Source organism: Haliotis rufescens, unplaced genomic scaffold, assembly GCF_023055435.1.
Source record: "Haliotis rufescens isolate VD_foot unplaced genomic scaffold, xgHalRufe1.0.p SCAF_128, whole genome shotgun sequence".
In the NCBI taxonomy this organism is placed as follows: Eukaryota; Metazoa; Mollusca; class Gastropoda; order Lepetellida; family Haliotidae; genus Haliotis; species Haliotis rufescens.
In genome coordinates this window covers 379,337-385,973 of record NW_025963811.1, presented here as the reverse complement: position 1 = coordinate 385,973, position 6,637 = coordinate 379,337, and positions in this window count along the sequence as shown.

The window sequence follows — 6,637 nt, the reverse complement described above, 5'->3', positions numbered from 1 at the left end:
GACATGTGTGTTCACACTGTGTGAAGCCCATTTCTGGTGTCCCCGCCGTGATATTGCTGGAATATTGCTAAAAGCGGCGTAAAACCATACTCACTCATATTGCTGGAAATTTCACTTGCTTTCACTCGCTGATTATTTTGGCTGCTTACGCGTAATTTACGACTTCCTCGAATAATGAAATTTTAACATTTACGGCAAGTTGGAAATCAAGCTGCCGTATTGCAGACACCCGCTCATTTCTTACATCCTGAAGCATATCACTTATGACTTCAGGCCGCCATTATCAAGATCCACTTGTGAAAAAAATGTGTATTATAAGGGTAGTTACTACGTATGTATTTATAGGGTAGTTAATACGTAGGTATGTATAAGGTAGTGAATACGTATGTATTCATAGGGTAGTTAATACGTAGGTATTTATAGGGTAGTTAATTCGTAGGTAGTTATAGACTAGTTAATGTGCGGGTATTTATAGGGTAGTTATTCGTAGATATTTATAGGGTAGTTAATACGTAGGTAGTTATAGCATAGTTAATATGTCTTGGTATTTATAGGGTAGTTAATACGTAGGTAGTTATAGCATAGTTAATATGTCTAGGTATTTATAGGGTAGTAGTTACGTAGCTTTCTTATAGGGTAGTTAATCCGTAGGTATCAATATGTTAGTAAATATGCGGGTATTTATAGGGTAGTTGATATGTAGGTATCAATATGTTAGTTAATATGCGGGTTGGTCTGGGGTAGTTAATATGTAGGTATTTGTAGAGTAGTTAATACGCAGATAGTTATATTGTAGTTAAGACGTAGGTGGTTATAAGGTAGATAATACGTAGTTTATTACAGGGTTGTTATTTGTAGGTACTTATAGGGTAGTTAAGACGTAGTTTGTTACAGGGTAGTTAAGACGAAGGTAGTTATAAACTACATAACACGTTGCAGAGGCCTGGAATATCCCCAAGAAAGTTTAACTTTTCCTATTTTCAAAATCACCAGGTCACGAAAATTGTACTGCTTCAGCAGCATTAGAAACAAACTTGTGTGCAATCATGGCGGCATAGCATACACTATACTTTGTACGCAACAGACGTAATTCAAAGTTAACATATCATTTGAGTGTCAACAAAATCAGCAAATGCACTATCATGGCACTCGATTGTCCGGTAAAGACTCGATTATTTACCGGCATTCGTCGCATGGCAGGAGTACAGTAAGGAGGTCAGACGTGCTTAGTGTGGGTATTGGAAGCGTGGGTGGTATCTGCAGGGTATGAAACTCCCAAAATTTCAGCCAGACCACAGGACTGGCTGGCTGAAATACTTGCCCGCCCTGACCAAAACCTGCCTGCCCACTATAATCATATGTTTCTCAGGATAATTTAATTAAAAATATGAAAACTGATTGCTTGTAGCATAAGCGCATCGCTAAATGTTAGGTTGTCTAAAAGCTAACGGGGTTTCTTTTTGGTTACATTTTATCATTCATCTTTACATCTGAATTAATGCTTATCATCGGGAAATATTTACAATATTTTCACCTCTGATATATAACCCGACCGTCGGGCAGGGGGATTTGAAAATCTCTCAGCCCGAGTTGAAATCAACCCGTCTCGGACGGTCGGGCAGGCAGGTATTTCGAACGCTGGTATCTGACATTATTGGTGTATTTCCCTGCATTGATGTGCGTTTGGAATTCAGTGGACAAAGCCACAGTGGGGTGTTCACTTGTGCCCGTGTAATACTGAATTATCAAATCAGTCCAACACTGAATGAAGTCAACAGGTTCATGAATTATTCAATATGATTGCGCTACAAAGACAGTGATGTACACAAGGAAATGATGACTCAGCTTTTCAAGCAATATCTAAATAATTCATTAAACAGCTCATATATATTAATATTTCCGGTTAAATATCAATAAGGTATGATGCTAAGAAAATTAAAAACAACAAAAATATACAAATGATTGGTATGAAACTAGAGAATTAAATGTTTGTTTGTTTGTTTGTTGTTTAACGCCGCACTTGTCTTCCAGTGATTGACATCATGAGCATCGATCCGCGCATTTGGGATACGATAACATGCATCAACCAAGTCAGCCAGCCTGACCACCCGGTTCGTTAGTCGCCTCTTACGACAAGTATGGTCGCCTTTTACGGCAAGCATGGCCACCTTTGTCATCTCATTACTTTTGTTGTTCTTACAGGTATATATATATGTTCTCTGCTTCATAGCATTTATTCACCTGATGAAGGAGTAAGTATATACTCCGAAACGGTTTGCTCCTTATAATAAAGAAGTTGACATCCATTAATGTTCTTTGAGAAACAATGTACTTTTAATCCCAATAGGCCATTTCATCATTTCAAATATTCGTCACACATCAGCTCCATTTAAAGGACATGTACTTTTGGGAATGTTATCAGGTTCCATCTGACACCACCTCAGTCAAGAATCAATTCCCACCCACAAATGTACTTTTAACTAGCACGACGCACATATACCCCGCTCTTAGCTCGGCGCAATTACGGATATCGTTTGTCAAACAATGCGGTCACGGGACTTTGCTGAAACTGACTATAGCCAGTCCACGGCGAGGACCCCCAGCATAGTCGCCTTTTACGGCAAGCATTGGTTGCTGAAGACCTGTTCTACCCCAGATCTTCACGGTTCGCGAATTAAATGAGAAGGTGTGATTCATGCTATCGATAGGAGCTGGATTATATTTAGTACAGTATTGTAAACTCGGAGTAAATATTTTGTTCCCATCTGGGGAACTCACACCCTCTCCACAATACGTCAACACACTTCCACTAGACCACTGTGCCTTTTCTGTCATTACCATAGGTTGTAAGAAGGTTTATTTTATCCCCTATTTCTATCATAAATTGTAAGAAGGTATATTTGTTTCAACTATTATTACGATTAGATTGTAAGTTTTCTTTCTATTTTTATTCCCATATGTTGCAAGATGGAATATTATTCTATCAGTGGTACCATAGGTTGTAAGATGGAATATTATTCTATTAGTGTCAGAATAAGTTGAAAGAAAGCATATTATTCTATTAGTGTTACCATAAGTTGTAAGAAGGCATATTATTCTATTAGTGGTACCATAGATTGTAAGAAGGCATATTATTCTATTAGTGTTACCATAGGTTGTAAGAAGGCATATTATTCTATTAGTGTTACCATAAGTTGTAAGAAGGCATATTATTCTATTAGTGGTACCATAGGTTGTAAGAAGGCATATTATTCTATAAGTGTAGTCTGTCTTACAGACCCTGATACATTTATATCAACTACAGCCCATGCAAGTCTATAATGTTTGGCAAGTCTAGGGTACTGCAGTATCAGGAAGAGAATCACTGGGCTCCCTTTTTATTAGATTTTTATTAAGATAACTGAACAACTGTTTTTTTCTGTATGATATGTTCATTTCAGAGACTATATGTTAGTCTACTATAAGTGTTACCATAGGTTGTAAGAAGGCATATTATTCTATTAGTGTTACCATAGGTTGTAAGAAGGCATATTATTCTATTAGTGTTACCATAGGTTGTAAGAAGGCATATTATTCTATTAGTGTTACCATATGTTGTAAGAAGGCATATTATTCTATTAGTGTTACCATATGTTGTAAGAAGGCATATTATTCTATTAGTGTTACCATATGTTGCAAGGTGGAATATTATTCTATTAGTGTTACCATAAGTTGTAAGAAGGCATATTATTCTATTAGTGGTACCATAGATTGTAAGAAGGCATATTATTCTATTAGTGTTACCATATGTTGCAAGGTGGAATATTATTCTATTAGTGTTACCATAAGTTGTAAGAATGCATATTATTCTATTAGTGTTACCATAGGTTGTAAGAAGGCATATTATTCTATTAGTGTTACCATAAGTTGTAAGAAGGCATATTATTCTATTAGTGGTACCATAGGTTGTAAGAAGGCATATTATTCTATTAGTGTTACCATATGTTGCAAGGTGGAATATTATTCTATTAGTGTTACCATAAGTTGTAAGAATGCATATTAATCTATTAGTGGTACCATAGGTTGTAAGAAGGCATATTATTCTATTAGTGTTACCATATGTTGCAAGGTGGAATATTATTCTATTAGTGTTACCATAGGTTGAAAGAAAATATATGATTCTAGTAATATTTTCCATTGGTTGTAAGACTGTATACTTTCTACCATTATTACAATACTTTATTAGAATGTATATTTTCTACCATTATTACTGCAGGCTGTAAGAAGGTATATTAATCTATTATTACTACACTTGGTTGACAGAATGTATATTCTATCCACTGTTATTACCCAAGGGTTGTAGAATTGTAGACTTTTATTACCATTTGGTTGTAAGAAGGTATAGTTCGCCTACTTTTATTACCTAGTGTTGTATAAAGATGTTTTTAATTGGGTTGATGTAAATGGCCAAAAATGGCCAAGATTGTTAACTCAAACTCCATTTTCGCAATTGTATTGTTTAAGATGATTTGACATAATGATCTACCTTGGCCATCTTACAACAGGGTAAGGGGACATTCGATATCAGTTTGACTAGATGAAGTGCATCACTATGACTCTAAAGGAGGGTTGTGAGGAACACCCTTTTTCGTAGTAGCAGCAGTAGCATTAGTAGTAATGGTAGCATTACTAGCATTCGTATTTTGGATATAGTGGTAGCAGTAGAGTCGTAGTGGTAGAAGTAGTTGTAGCAGTAGAAGTATCAGCAGTCGTAGAAGGAGTAGTAACGGGAGAAGTATCACTACAAGTAGCAGTATCATAAACAACATACGTCGAAGTAATAGAAGCAATTGCAGCAGGAGTAATAGAAGAAGTAGAAGTACAGGCTATAGAAGAAGGAGCGATATATATCTCACTGCAAGTAGCAGTAGAAGAAATAGAAGAAGTAGAAAAATAGAAGAAGTAGCAGTAGAAGAAATAGAAAAGTAGCAGTAGAAAAATAGAGAAAAAAAACAATAGAAGAAATAGAAGATGATGCAGTAGGAGTAAAAGAAGAAGTAGCAGTAGAAGAAATAGAAGAAGTAGCAGTAGAAGTAATAGAAAAAGAAACAGTAGAAGAGATAGAAGAAGTAGCAGCAGAAGAAGTAGCAGTAGAAAAATAGAAAAAGTACCAGTAGAAAAATAGAAAAAGTAGCAGAAGAAGAAATAGAAGAAGTAGCAGTAGAAGTAATAGAAAAAGAAACAGTAGAAGAAATAGAAGAAGTAGCAGTAGAAGAAGTAGCAGTAGAAAAATAGAAAAAGTAGCAGTAGAAAAATAGAAAAAGTAGCAGAAGAAGAAATAGAAGAAGTAGCAGTAGAAGAAATAGAAGAAGTAGCAGTAGAAAAATAGAAGAAGTAGCAGTAGAAGTAATAGAAAAAGAAACAGTAGAAGAAGTAGCAGTAGAAGTAATAGAAAAATAGAAGAAATAGAAGAAGTAGCAGTAGAAGAAATGGAAGAAGTAGCAGTAGAAGAAATAGAAGAAGTAGAAAAATAGAAAAAGTAGGAGAAGAAGAAATAGAAGAAGTAGCAGTAGAAGAAATAGAAGAAGTAGAAGAAATAGAAGAAGTAGCAGTAGAAGAAATAGAAGAAGTAGAAGAAATAGAAGAAGTAGCAGTAGAAGAAATAGAAGAAGTAGCAGTAGAAGAAATAGAAGAAGTAGAAGAAATAGAAGAAGTAGCAGTAGAAGAAATAGAAGAAGTAGAAGAAATAGAAGAAGTAGCAGTAGAAGAAATAGAAGAAGTAGCAGTAGAAGTAATAGAAAAAGAAACAGTAGAAGAAATAGAAGAAGTAGCAGTAGAAGAAATAGAAAAGTAGCAGTAGAAAAAATAGAAGAAGTAGCAGTAGAAGAAATAGAAGAAGTAGCAGTAGAAGAAATAGAAGAAGAAACAGTAGAAGTAATAGAAAAAGAAACAGTAGAAGTAATAGAATAAGAAGCAGTAGCGGCGTAAGACCATACTCACTCACTATGAATATTTTTTTTTTTTTGTCGTTTTATATTGTCCATTCTTTTAAATGGATTGTCGATTTCAAATCAGGAGACATCGATGATAATTTTAAAGTTGGTTATTTATTTAACATCTAATTGCTTCACCCGCATACATGGGAGGAGACCGCCCCCGTGGTCTAGTGGTAGAGCGTCCGCCCGGTGAGTGGAAGGTCGGAGATTCGACCCCTCTTCTTTTATTATTTTTCAGTATCCTTCAAAACATGCCCAGACACGTAACATAGACAGCATTTCATGACGTCATAAATGCAATGTCGATTGAGGGAAAGTATTAAGTGCACACGCTTGTAACAATTTACAAAACAAGTAGTTAAACCAACATACAGACAGAATATTATCCAAATGTTGTTAAACTATTTCAAACAGTTAATTAAAACTGGGTATACTATTATGCTAATTTCAAACTGATAATACGGTGACCGATGTCCTATTTTCCTCTGCAGCATGATGTGAAATGTCAACACGCACTCTGAGATTCCTCTTCCTTCACCGCAAAGGTAGGTTTAATTTATCTAAATTTTAAAATTACCCATCTCAGAAGGAGTTCAAATATCTTAATGTGGGCCAGAGAGCGATTCAACAACACGATTTGAGCGCATACGTTTCGTTCCACA